Below are 15,457 nucleotides of genomic sequence, written 5' to 3' on the forward strand. Positions count from 1 at the left end.
ACAGTGATTGCTATATCCAGGTTGCGTGATATTCAGCTCGGAGCCACGCGGCCTTGTTGTTCTTAAAAATAAGAGAAAAAGATCACGAACTATATTGTTACTGATCTGAGGGGATACATGAATATGTCTTTAATTATATTATTAACGAATATTTTAGAGTGATTTATCCGTGTTGTCGACTATAAATTGTCATCTGTCAGACTCTAGGTTTCATCCGGGAAGATTTATTTGAAGAAATAAATAAGGGCATTTGAACCGTGCTTGCCATTCACCATACTCCATAAACTACACTGTAGACAAAGGTAAAGAGCAAAACAAGCATTGTGAGCGCGCATATATATGTATACGGTCTGCTTCAAAATAGCGCATAGTACAGCAACTTCATCAGATAACGTATACGCGCTGTCACTGCGTCTGATTTATTGTGGATCCTGTTTTCATTAAACAGAAATTAAAGTTATATTTTTAGCCCTGGCTCTATCTAATCTATACATACAACAGCCATTCGTGGTAAAGCCTTGTAACTTGTAGTGTTGTCCAGTTGCATGCTAATTGTTTTAAATTACAACGATAGTAATTATATATTTAGTAATCCCCCCCCCTCTCGCCCGTTGAGGCTCGCGATTCGCAAAACGGTATACATATGCCGTGTTCCGAATCGCGAGCCTCAATGGCATATATATATGAAAGACTGATTATTGCTTAACGACATCCTGTAGAATTTTCACCCATACGAAAACGGTCACTTTTATAGGTGTGAGAAACCGGAGTGTCTGGAGAATATCACCAATCATTAGTAAGTGAATCACGAAGGATACCGAACCGTGATTTACTCTTTGAGGGTACTGTGTTTCAGTTACAGTTTGTAAGCAGTTCGTGTTTGTAGCAGTTTCCTATTTGTAAGGCATTGTTCGAAAAATGTAGTGTATGCACATTGCAATAGTATAGCGTGTAGTATGTTTGGATAGCTAGTAAAAAATATGTTCACTTCTGCAACCACTTTTATAAACCATGAACCAATCGTGCAATTTGCGTTTCAACATCACGCGAAATTGTTCAACATTGCTTTATAGACAACAAGCGACTATGTTTCAGAAAACCTTAAAGATCCTGCATTTTGTATTTGCCTCGACTGTTTAAATTCTTTACGTTCATGAACGTATAAGATGTGATTCGTTTTGAGTAATTCTAGGCCAATGTAGTCTAATAAATGACTTTAACACGCTGCATTTATTCTATGTAATTCTGTTTAAGCCAAGGTGTTAGCCGGGTGTAAGTTGCGACTGTTTAAGCATTTACATGGACGGCTATAGAATAAAGCCCTAACTGAGGTAAACTGACAAGAGACCGTATTTCACCGGTCACGTGTGACCAATTGCCAACCATCACACTGTGGTCTCTGCTCAAGATTCACTTTCCATGCTACAGACTTTTATGTTTATGATCCAACACAGTCCATCAATTCATGGAAGTACATTACAAATTCACAAGCATGAGACCTTCCTCAAAATCAACCGGCTGTACGGAGAAGTCCATTACGGAGAACTATACAACCCTACCGAGAAACCAGAAATTTGAAGCGTAGAATTAAGTTAGGCAATTCCAGTGTTTCAAATACAGACACCATTACACGAACAAGGGCACACTGTCTTAACGAATATTAAGAATTATAGTAAATCATTTATTTATTCTGAGGGTGTGGTGCAATGATGGTGGTCCGGTAACGAACTGTAACGTCTGAGATACCGAGATGTCTGTGAGCCAGAGGATCTAGCGCCGCCCCCTGAGGTGAACGTATTACAGGATACCGGGGAAATCCGTCGAAATCTATCGATAAGGCGCGTATACACGTACTACATCAAATATTCCCTTTCATCTGAATGTTTATAAAGTAGACTCTCCGGATACGAGATATGGCCGCCGTGGGTGTTTACGTTCATAGTGGGATGTACACGTAATAACATTAATCAAAATATATTAATTTATTTGAGAGTATAAATTTAAATTTAGGTGCGGTGATTTCTGCTATATATATATGATTTTATGCTATTTCCTAAAAACATACATCTGATAGCCATCATATGTGCGAAATACATAGTTACTGACTCCGAGAACGGTGTGGAACATCAATCGATTATAATTCGAGGAAGTTAAAAACATGTATTTTAGCTGTATATCTACAGAATCCACGGGAACGCCAAATAGAATTTGTTTTCATCGTGTACAAAGAATAGCTGAAACCCGCTAGGGTTTTAGAGCCTATATTTTAATTACCGGACATGAGCATGCAAAATAGTACTTGTCACACTTATGTGGTATTTGTAGAAGATCCTCACCAACACTTAGAACAATAAGTATTATTAGAAAAAAAGTTAGAGGTAGATGAATTTTTTGTGTTTTCTGACATCACTTCCTGCCTCATTACCGTGATCCCAGTGACCTCGGCGTTGTTCGAGGCTTCTGTACAAAATTTTATATTGGTGGCAGTGGTGTAAACGATGTAGACAGCGACGCATGCGCTGTAAGAAACATGATGTGTGGAGAATTCGAGTTGACGTATATCTATGCACGGCTCTAATTTTCCTGGCTCTAATGACCCTTGATAAGTATCAGCTCAGCGTCAACTCTAAAATCACGTAAATAACTATCTGTGTCTTTTGAATTAACCGATTTCTGAAAATAGGAACGCGTACGTGGAATCAATTCCGCATTCATTCATAGAAACAAACAGCTTCCGGAAGTGGTTATGGTGAATTTGAGAAGTATCCCATATTATCAACTAGGATGGGACTCGGATTGGAATTTTGTGTGTCCACTTTTGTTCTAGTTCCGGGTTTATCCATGTTGTTGTTTTTCGGAAACGGTCAAGTCCGTAAATCAGACGAACTCAAGCCTGCATGCATTAACCCAGTTGTAGAACCCTTTAGACTGATCATTTGCACAAGACGTTTAGTATAATACATGTTTATCTGAACACATCCGCCATTCTTCCAGTGATGTGTGTTATTTCTCCAAAACAATTTTTATTTAATGTAGTCAACATCAATAAGCACTGCACCTTTACGCCAACCGAGATAACTCACTGAAGTTTTCCTTAAGTACGTCATTTTCGCGGCTGTCTATACATGTTTTGTTTGGCATATTAGTCTAGTATAACATTCACCGTTATGAATTACCGGTCACTCCTATGTCCCATATAACCCTGCATAGCTCGATTTGTACAGATCAAATATTTCCATCAACCGCATGGAATAACACCGCCGTACTGAGTGCATACACGTGGATGAATACATCCCTTCAGTTGTAAATAATAATATTTTCTCCCAGGGATTTATGCCTCTTTGTTATTCAAACTCATTTTATGCTTTTATAATACATAAGCTAACAAGATTGTAATACATTTGGCTGGCGTCCATTTCCAGGGGAGCGGGCAGCGGGTACTTACCCTAAGTAAATAGAACTATAGACTTCCCCATAAACACTGGAGCTTGTGACGTGTTCATTGGCTGTCATAATCCTATTGTAAGACGAGTTAATCTTTTCTGACGTCACTGACACGTGAATTTGACGCACTGTAGCCTATTTATTGAAGAGCGAGTTGAACATGTAGTCGTTGTCCGTCCGTTTCACTGTGCAGTCAAACACTGCTATTATTATGTAAAGCAGTCCGTGTAAGCGATATGCCTCTTCAATATGCTTGTTCCCAGAGAAAACCTTTATCATATCTGAAGTGGGGTGGGGGTGGGGGGGTTAGGTACAATTGACGCCACGCAGTGCAGCAATACTTGTTCTTAACGGTACTTTGTTCGCTGACACAGCACGGTAACTCGAGTCACGAGACTGGTTGACCGCAAGAATTTCCGAGCTCAGATTCCGACCACTGTCGGTTAAGTCCGGGCACGCGAGCTTTCCCACAGCCAGCTGATGATCGAGTTCAGGATAGGCCTATTCAAAGCGCCCTGCCGAAAACCGCCGTCTTCCTGCTAGCTGCTGCTTTTATCTTTCACTCCAAGTCCATAGCGTTAAGTCTACGCTTCTCTCTATAAGAGCAGCGAAGGTAGCAAATGCATGGGCAGCTGTTAAAATATCACAGCCTTCATGCACCACAGCGAGACGGCGGGAACACATAATGCACCGAATGACCTCATTCAGTATGTGTTCAGATTTTGCCGAGAAAGGTGTAAGGTGTGCGTTTTACCGTGTCGGGCATACTTAATAACTAAACGGTTAATTCATATGTTTAGTCATTTAACTCTAATGTATAAAAGCTTAATCAATATACTAAATATACAAATTAATATGTTCAATTGTACAGCACGGTAATCAGTTTTGAATAAATGTAAGTATAAAGTTAGATTATATGATTTTCAGGCGTAACAAGGGCATTCGTGAGGTGCAATAAACATGGATATTTGCTCGTACACGGCCTAGATCAAATGAACTCTGTAGCGGTCCTAAACATCGCATATGGCAGGCTGATAGATATATAAGGCGTGAGTTTGAAGTCGGGCGGTGTACCCACGCTATAGATATAAACTATATAGATTCTCACGCCTCCCAGGAAGTAAACAAACTGTTTTTCCGATCTCAAGAACATGCAGTTGATCGACCGTTTAACAATTTTCTCTCTGTACACCAACAGCAGTTTTTAGGAATAGCCTTCATCGCCTTCCATTGGCATTCGATTACCACTGCTTCCACCAACCAGAGTTTGTCCCAGCCCATCGCGTCAGCGAACTGCTCATGACGTCACAACAACTTGTGTACCGCTGAAGAGTTGGCTGGATCTCTGACCCGCTGATAGTGAGTAAACACACGGAGAATATCAACATCAGTGATGAAATCTTAAGCCACAGGCTGCGGGTCATAGACTGGGTGTTTATTCAACTTCACAGGCGTTGCCGGCTGTTCTAGAAACCAGGACATTTCTTCTTGAGGCTGATATAAATATCACAAAAAATGAAACGTTTCATTCAAAGCATCCCAAAATACGCTACAAAAAAGTTATAGTAGTTCAGTTTGTACATTTATATGTATATGTGGTTTCTTTGATAGGATATACTGCCATTGTATAGGCCTATGAGAAAATAAATCTTGGCGTTTGCTAACAATCAAATACGTAAACAAATAGGATTTAATATCTGACATTATCATTTAGCTACTTTTGGAAATGAGATTGCTACCAAAGTTGGTTCCGTACAACAATTTGTTGTCCTTTGTTGTTCTATTTTACTTATAAATAGGTAGCATCCATGTTTGTAGGCGTTTAAAAGTTAATATTCATGAATGTCGTTGTGCAATGTAACCAAGTTCTTGACCCCGATACAGATACAACTGCTGATTCTTGTATAATGACGTGACCACCTGTAAACTTTTGGATATCATATCAAAGATATGTTCAATGTTCTTGCAAGATCAAAGGCATACGCCTGCCCGGAATAAATTTCGAGTACGTGGGAAGGTCTGACATCAACTTGCGGATAGTCGTGGGTTTCTCCCGGACTCTTCCCGGTTTCGTCCCACCATAATACTGGCCGCCTACGAATAAGTGAAATATTCTTGTGTACGCGTAAAACACCAATCAAATAAATAAATTAATTAATTAATTAATTTCGCCTGTGACCCTTCATCATCTGGTTGACTGAACAGCTACAAGTAGTTAATATTAGTTGACCGAAACTTTTGAAACACTTGATTCATTTTTCCACTCTCACATGACGCCAAACAACCGGGCAAATCATAGTGATTATAATCGTTAGCCGGGAAATATCTCTTCTTTCTTATTCCGGGTTCGTGTCACGTTACATTGTCAATGTCTGGAGTTGTCATGGATTTCGGGCTTTCTAAGTTAAACTGTCAATATATATCATCTGTTTACTCGCCTGGGCAAGACTTCTGTAAGAAACGTTAAAACATTGACCTGGCAAGAAACGCCGGGTTCTCCAGGTTTTAGCAAACAGGTGTAGCGCAGCGGCCATGGCCACGAGACAATCGGCACTTCGGGGACATTATGATTGCAAGCCAGTCATACCAGTCAATTAGCACAACGACCGATGTTTTCCTCGATTACCAGTAATCGCGTTTCCGGATGTCAGGCCTCTGACGGGTGCATGCACACTCGATAGCACAATTAGGTTAATTAATGGTTTGACCAAGTTAGGATACTTCGAAAACATCAACAGTTACAATTTTGAGGGTAACTGGGTGAGCTATATATGTTTGATATAACTGTCAACATTTTCTCAGTGATTGATATTAGTTAGCCAGGTCAAAGCCCACTAAATTTTAAGCATTCCTGCTGTCCGTCTTGTATGCATACATGCATGGATAGCAGATACTTTGTTCTACACAAAACATTTCACATAAACTTTCTTTTTTTCTCTCATTCGTGGCATACTTGTTTGTTCTGTCTTTCTTGCTTGACCAAGGTATACTGCTCTATCCTGCACGTCGTGTAATTCGGTCATTCCCGTTATGCCTTGGGTATATGGAATGTATAAGTGTTTAATAATGATTTTCAAGCGTGATTATGCTTATAAATGTACCATAGCGGCTCTTCCGTGCTGACTGCATCATGAGAGCTAGCAACATGATACTGCACTTGCCGCCGTATTTATACTACTGTCTCGCCGGAATCCCATAGGCATATATCAGAAGCTTTCCAGCTTGTTCGGGTTACCCACGTACTGCTTATACGCCAATGCTGAGTTGTTGATTCATTCTATCTATTGTAACAACGACGACTATACTTATATTTTCCAGATTCCATAATGCTTATTGTTTTCGGAGCCTTGATACCAATAAACTTTTGACAGTGATCTCTTGTGTAGTTTTGCAAGAAGTTCGTTGACGATCATCTGCCTTCCAAGCAATATGTCACATGTGGGATAGTTGGCCAGTAGCGCGTCAAAGGTTGGTGGTTTACCCCACCCATAACACTGACCACCATCGTATGACTGGAAAGGATATTTATTATGGCGATAACCAACACTAATCAAATAAATTATAAAATATTCACTTCACTGCGTCCCGAGTTAAATGTGATACTCTGGTCTTCGGAGAAAATGTTTTGTGCAATAACAGCACGCCTTCTTTCAGTACATGTACAAGTAGTAAGAGAATGCAGGACACGTGCAGGCGCCATGACAACCAAACAGTTGCATACTGAACAGCTGATGACGGTTGATGGTAATCAGCATAGTTGTATTAAATTTCACAAATATGTGCAAGACGCAGACACAAGAGAAACACGTTGCCTTTACGTCAGTTCTGTTTCTCAACAATATTTACTCGGCTTGGCTAAAAAGCAACTTGTCATCAGCTTTGAGGCGTTGTACGCTCACGTGACCAGACCGCCAATCTGTGCAATCATGCTTGTGTTCCAAAAACCGCAAGACTGTGTAAAGCCGTGTTCCAGGGTGTTTACCTGCAGACCACAGGGGCGGGCAAAGTATGTAGGCACTTCGCTACTTGCCCAGTGTTGTTGCAAAGATCGAAAATCCTGCACTTGACGAGGTCGGGGGTGGGGGTTGCATGTATGTACGTCCCCGTCAAGAGTCCATTATTGCAGCAATCCTAACTAACGCTGTATAGGCCTATCATGGATAGCAATAGAATCGATGTCAGTAATCAATTATGCCTCTTAAAGAGCTGATAATCGATCAGGAAAGAAACATATGAAAAAGACATCTGGTGACCAAAGCCTAAACCATAGAAAACTCTCAAACTTTCATGGTATTGTTTCCACACAAACACACACACTTGACAAATTACTCAACTAAAATATTGTTTCTGTGTGTTTCATTGTATCTTGTCAAGAATACCTCATTGTCGTTTTGTCAAATAATCGTGCCTCGTTGTCTAGTATTCGTGATGCGAAGGATGCAGTTCATCTTTATTGCGGAATCCCTTGTCTCAACATGAAATTTCTTGATAACATGCAAATCTCGCTCTAAAAAAAAAAACATTTGTCATACCTATTACAACCATGGTTAAATCGCTAAGTTTCAAAATGTAATGAAACGGGACCAGGACTGGTGGTTCTACAGTCCAAATCAAACCACTACAGTCCTCGACCAATGAAGTGTTTGGGCCCCATCCCTGTACTGTATTGACGTCAGCAAGTGTATAAGATAACTGGTACCTAGGAATGTTTGCAAGTTACAACACCTATAAAAGGTGATAATGGTCTGTCTGGATTTCACAACATGCGGATACGAAGTGTTATATTTATAATTTCAAGCCATGGATTTAAATTTGTCGTATCTTTTAGAGTGAAGTTAATTAAGGTAAACAGAGGGTGTCCCTTGAGTCATATTTATGGAAAATACAGCGCGCTACTTGTGGTTGTATAAATAGCTGTGTGGTTTCTACGCAACAGTTCACGGCATTAAAATACTGTTAATATCTGGTCCCATTAGTACTGGCATATAAACCATTGAACTAAACACACAATTTACCTCAGAGTTTTATTCTAACTGTTCATATAAATGCTCAGGGCGCTGTGAACATCATACACGACTACAGAGCAATAAACACCTAAGACACTATGAACATCATATACGACAAAGGGGGCCTCCGCGGCTCAGTCTGTTAGCGCGCTAGCGCAGTGTAATGACCTAGAAGCCTCTCACCAATGCGGTCGCTGTGAGTTCAAGTCCAGCTCATGCTGGCTTCCTCTCCGGCCGTAAGTGGGTACGTCTGTCAGCAACGCGCGAATAGTAGTGGGTTTCCCCCGGGCTCTGCCCGGTTTCCTCCCACCATAATGCTGACCGCCGTCGTATAAGTGAAATATTCTTGAGTACGGCGTAAAACACCAATCAAATAAATAAATAAATGCTCGAACAGTAGCAAATAACACCACTAGCACCATGGCTTGGTGTTTTGTGTTACACGTCGTTTTGGGAATTGGCGTTGCGATTATTGACCTGGAATGTCCATTTTGGTTGACGACTGGTATACGAATGTCTGTTTCGACGCATAGATCAAGCAAAAAAGTGTGTAGTGATGTTAACTGCAATATCACAATATAATAATAAACGACACAGGTCTAGAATTAGTCAAAACGCTGTGAGATCATCACATTTAACAAACAGTTTTAGGGGCCTCCGTGGCTCACTTGATTAGCACGCTGGCGCAGCGTAATGACCCAGACGCCTGTCACCAATGCGGTCGCTGTTAGTTCAATTCCAGCTCATGCTGGCTTCCTCTCTGGCCGTAACGGGAAAGGTCTTCAAGCAACCTGCGGATGGTCGTGGGTTTCCCCTGGGCTCTGCCCGGTTTCCTTCCACCATAATGCTAGCTGCCGTCGCATAAGTGAAATATTCTTGAGTACGGCTTAAAACATCAATCAAATAAATAAATCAATAAATTTCAGCAATGTTCTAACGAGAAATGTTGGAAACATTGAAATAACCACAATTAATATCCTCACTGTAGTTACACATCCAATAATTCTTGTCGAATTAAGTCTTAGAGGTCAAGTGAGTGCATGGTCTAGGAAACAGACCTCGTACACTGATTGACAAAACCTCGCCATAGGTAAGCCCCTCGCGACACACAACTGTCAAAATCACTACGTATTTGATCTTCAATATTTGCCTCACAGTGCTCTATATCCTATGTTGTTGTTGCCGTTGTCAAAATGTATTATGGGGGGGGGGGGGGGTAGATATTCCGTGTTCTGTATATCACAATTTGTCATGGCATGAAAGGGTTATGTGTGGATACACTCAAACCATCCACATGCATCTTAACCTGTATCCGAGTGCAAAGATCTGAGTAAAACGAACGAAAGGAGGTTGGTCAATAGCCGTCAGCTGACATGGGGTCACTGGTCAGTAGAGTTGGCAACTGGGGACATGTATGGTTAACGAAACAGGAGGCCGGACCAACAGATCGCGATTTTGAAAGTAGGTCAGCTGAGTGCGCAGCTAAATAACGCGGAAGTTTGCTGAGCGCATACAGTGGATAGAGGGGATTCTTCTCTTTGGCCACCGGCTGCTTGTGAAGACACAACATTTCCCGTATACCATTTAAACAGCTCTCGTCTCTTCTCTTAATAGAGAAAGAGACAGAGAGAGAGAGAGAGAGAGAGAGAGAGAGAGAGATAGAGAGAGAGAGAGAGAGAGATGCGATTGCTACCGCGGGTTTAAAGCTGAACAAATGAGACTGAGAAGATATACCTATAGCTTGCTTGGCGTCTGACATGTCAAACGTTTTGTTTATTACCACAGAACTTAATTGACCCTCGGTCGTTGTAGTGAACAAGCAAAGTCACTTAGACACCTGACATCATTTAGAAGCCATGACCGTGGGTCAAGCCTTAATGATACCGATCTGCTCAATGGTATTATTCTCCAAACAGCGGGGTGACGTTAGGGTATAAGGTGGGCTTATAATGATAGCCGGGTGTCAGGTGACGTCACCTAGTCTCTTAACCCCGGGGCTCCCCTCCCCACCCTCCTGCACTCTCCTTCACCATTGTCACAAAGGTGTCAAAAGGAACACTTAATAGTATTGCAGGTAGAGACTCCATGACGATATTGTTCAGGCTCATGGGTTTAAAAACTTGAACCTTTGTAAGACTTGAACCTTTTCACCCTTTTCACCTTCGTTAACTTATAAAAGCATGCGATCTGAGATAGCTTTCTACACTCTTTCAATGGTCCAGACTTAATTGTTTCCAGATAACACCAAATTAAGGGCTTTGCGCATGTCAGCAAAGAACAAACAATCTACATTTTCATCTTCAGTGTGTGAATGCCTTAGAAGTTTCTCAATAGGCTACATAACCATTATTTTATAGTAAATAGATGTATGTACCCATGTGTATACTTTTTGTCACTGCAGGCTTTTTTTTTAACAGGGTGGTTATACAAGAAGTGAAAAGATGAGCGATAACATTACTGTGTATTTGCGTGCATTTATACTTCTTCATCACAGGACGCTCCTCTTTTCAGACTTTCACTAAGCTGGGCTCGCGAACTTTGCGATACACACAACCCAGGTATACAGTATACAGGTAGGCTTCTACACGAGTGAAAATTGGATGTCAAGCTGATAAACCCAGATGTTTACGATAGCGTATAAGTGAGGAACAGTAACTGTATGCCATTTCATACACCTTAAAGTAACACTTTCAAGAGCTGTTAAAGTCGAGCTGGAATGCTAAGGTGCTTAAAATTGTGTTAAAAAGCAGTTAATTGAAAAGCTGCGTCGTCATCGTTCATAGGCCTGAGTCAGGTGCGCAGCCATATAACAGCAATCGAGTGTTTGTTATCTACACCGTTTTCAAGTCAATGTCTGCCTCTAAACTTATACCTGTTTGTGGAGAAAGAAGGTCAAGAGGTGTGAAATCGCCGAGGTCATAGGGTGCAGAATGGGTGACAGCGTCAAACCGCGGCGCAATCTCCCAGGGCGTGGAGAACGAAGGTTTGTGACCGCTAAACAATTCTACCAGACGATTTCCATCCTAAAAATATTGCTCTCATGTGCCCTTAGTAATCATATCACAGGTCCATTCACAATTTTTGTTGGGTTTAATGGCCTCTGCACAACACAATACACAAACAGAGGGGGAAATCTTGACAGATTAAAGACATTTGTTTCCCGCTCTAAGTGCCTTTAGTAAATCAATTCTATTTTGATCAAGATTTAAGCAGGAAATATTGTCAAACCTTACTGCATATTGCTCCGATGGAATGGCTACCACTTTGTTTTCAGAAACAAAGTCATACTGACCATTTACATACGTGCTCAGGATCAAATTGCCATTATACTAGGCTATAACACGTGGTGACAATATACGTTTGCCCGTTCACGACTTATCCTAGCATGGTTGTCATGAACAGGGTGAATGATAACCTCACATCACCACATTTGCTAGGCGGATGCTGTTAGATGCTGTTGTTATATACTTTTTTTTCACCGGGCGTTGTAAACACGTTAAGTTTATTTTAGAACATGATCGGTACGCCATTACGGCGTCTGGCTTGACACAATAAATACATGGACAACTTGATGACAATTAAAAACAAAAACTTAGACCACTATATGACCCAACATGCACGACAGCACCCTTAACTACTTTTAACTAGATGAATGGATTTCCCAAACACAGTTAAAGTAGATCTGCGACACACTCTGCAAACAAACAAAAGACATTTCGCAAAAGCAGTTCATCAAAGATAAAACTTCTCAGACTTAACACAATTGGACAGATAAGCACGCCCTGCACGAGCCATTAAACCCGGTAACTTGTGAAAGTTGTGTGTATTAATACTGTATGAATAACAAAATGTTAAATATATTCTCATGAATATTCATGATGCAGCTCGGAGTGTGGCACACAAAAGAACTATCTGGGATATTTCAAGGTTGAGACAAGCACAGTTCGGAACTATGCTTATATAGTGGTGCAACATGGGTTCCTTGTTCTACCCAAGGCATCACAGTCTTGTTGACAGCCGTATGAAGAGTATCAAACATTCCTGATTTACACTCAAATGGATACTGTAAAATAACCAGGTCATAGGTCACAGTTTGCTTAACCCTTAGCTTATTCTTATCCAGGTTGGAAAAGGTGGCTATTGTCCTGTGTTTCTCTGAATGTTTACATAGACATTTTAAGCTGACTGTTCCCATTTCGTGCTGTTGTCTGTTTGTTTGTTTTCTCTGCCTGTCCGTCAAGTTAGGGTCAGTCACGAGGTCTGGGTGTCTGCTATTACACAGTTTAGGTCACACCCTCGCCTTTCGTGGATACTAGCTGCTGATTCACCGTGAAAATAAATGTCATTTTTCCCATAACTCGAAACCTGTGGAGTCTAGGATCATTGTGTCAAGACGGGTTATTGTCACGTTTTCCTCAGTGGCAGTACCCATCAGTTAATACGCTGGGAACAGGGTGGACTGGAGACCGCGATCAGCGTTCTATAGCAACCATCCCTGGTACACTGCACAGACCAACGTGACAAAATTGTCGTAAACGCGTGCCGGTAAACATTTTAGAGTAGGTCAGTAAAAACAGTTCGTGTGAGAAAATCACAGTCGTTTTCATTCACAACTTATATGTAGTCCTCAACGTAAGGCCTACATGGCTTTGGTCTTGTTTTTCTCAGTTGTACAGTCACAAGAAACTATAACGTATTTATTTACTTGAAAGGTGATTTACGCCGTACTCAAGAATATTTCACTTATCCGACGGCGGCCAGCAATATGGTGAGAGGAAAAGAGCCAGGGGAAAATCCACGACCACAATAAACTATAAGGCTTGACACAGAGCAAAACTGAATTTAAAGTACATGTATATTTCAATATATAACAATTCCGTTTCAGTTCATTGTTGTTTTAAATCTTGAATCTTTTCAAGAAAGCCTTCTCTTAAAAGGAAAGAAAATTAAAACCACAGGTGGACGTGGCCAGAAAGATCTATGAAAACTGTAGTTAATCAGAATTGTCCTCGTTTATTTGCTCAGGTTTTGTTTCACTGAATTAGCGATGTGCTAATAAATTCTTCTGATGTTTAGAAGTGCATTGTCTATCCATGCATATAACTTATACAGCCATTTCCTCACGAAAACGAGTTGACCATAATGTATGACGTCAGTAACGGCAATAAAGCGGCCAATCAATCTCGCTATAAACTTATTTAAATATTTTATTACGTTTTATTCAGTTAACAAAATCTATCAAGTAAACGTAGGTTTAGGTATGTGGTTTTCATCGTTGTTTGCTCTACTGGTACTTATTCCATTCTTTATCTCCATGACTGTTTAATAGATTGATAATTGATGATGGACTAAGTGCCAGCCGCATTTGTCCATACGTGTTCAACCTACTGGTCTCCTTGTGTAACCAATTGTGGCTGATTACCCCATATACATGCAGGCGTTTAAGCCATCTAACCAAGTGATCCTTTAGCGCAAGCAATGATCCAATAACACCATTATATCTTATTATAGACTTAGTTAAAATCATAACAATAGGTCGGTGTTATATCATGGGGGTTAAGTACATACATTTAGATTGATCACTTAAGGGGCTCTGTGGCCAAATAAGTACGGTTTTGCAGGGTCAGCCGGTGTATGAAACCTGATGTCGAAACCATGTTTGAAAATTTAAAGTAACATATTTACTGATCATCGGACTCATATAAAAAGTATACACGCGCTGGAAAATCGCTTAGTAAGTATGTACGCATTGTTTGTTAACACTGCAATAACATATCGTCAATAAAAAAGAATACCATGCCCACATCACCGCGTTCCATTTCAGCCCCACAGCCAAACAATGAATTTTGATCCAATTTTCAGATCCGTGTCAGTACTGGGTAACTGCGTTGTGAAACTGGGCAGTCAACAAATTGTTCCAAACCAGAGTCATCGACGCCACTGTGCGGATAGCGTTCAGGTCAAACGGCCATATAGAGGTTTCCAAATTCTGGGTTTTCACACATTATAAAATGGATCCACAGAATATTCAACGTCAAGACCTAAATTAGGATATCGTTTAAGACAAACGAGTAGCGTAGTTCCGGATTCAAGGTACTCACGCATATGGACTCCACACCATGTTTAACTTGATATGACCTAAAGGCTTTAGCCTTCAACTACCATATCGGTTCCGAATTTCAGGTAATTAGCAAATAACATATACTCAGCATCTCGGGACCAGGATTAGGGGTAGAACACACGTACGCCGGGAATGATGGAAGATGACAGATCCATATTCTCTGTGTGTCAAGTATTTTGCCACATAGGAGATTCAGTCCATGCCAGAAGCATGGATATGCTGCAGTTCAAAATTCCGAGAACTAAGTATAGCATCAACTATATCCAATGTACACTAGACAAGATGTTTCTTATATATGGGCAAACAACTTCTAGGTGTTTTCAACACGACATTTCGATGTAGGTGCTGATATATAGCTATCAAGTGAAACGGCTATTCCCTAATGTTAATAAACAAAGAAGTTAATTGTTTATCCTGAAGAAACATCTTAACGATATAGTACTTCCCCCTAACTTTTACATTCCACTCCAAAAAAAAGAGATATTTAATGTCGTGACGTCAAAAATGAAAGGTACTATAACCAATCTCTTTAATGAACAAATGTAATGTTTACACGCCGATACGTCTACAATTTGAGACGAATGCGGATTAAAAACTATACGGATTTATAACCACAAGCTTGCTTGCTGACTCCCAGATAAACCAGAGAAAACCAGATACACAAGTAGAAGCTGGAGGTAACAGTAATTTCCTAGAACACTAATTTCTAGGTAAATGACCCGTACATGGTATTGCTATAGCAAAAACATGCTAAAAGAGTGCTCAGTATTTTCAAGAATTTTATCTGTTATTCCAAGAGTGGATTATGGGCAACATTTTAAGAGTGATGACTTCGGGATTGGCATCCGGTTTCGCAAAATAAGTATACAGCAGCAGGTAATATACG

Source organism: Liolophura sinensis, chromosome 5 (assembly GCF_032854445.1).
Source record: "Liolophura sinensis isolate JHLJ2023 chromosome 5, CUHK_Ljap_v2, whole genome shotgun sequence".
NCBI classification, from domain to species: domain Eukaryota; kingdom Metazoa; phylum Mollusca; class Polyplacophora; order Chitonida; family Chitonidae; genus Liolophura; species Liolophura sinensis.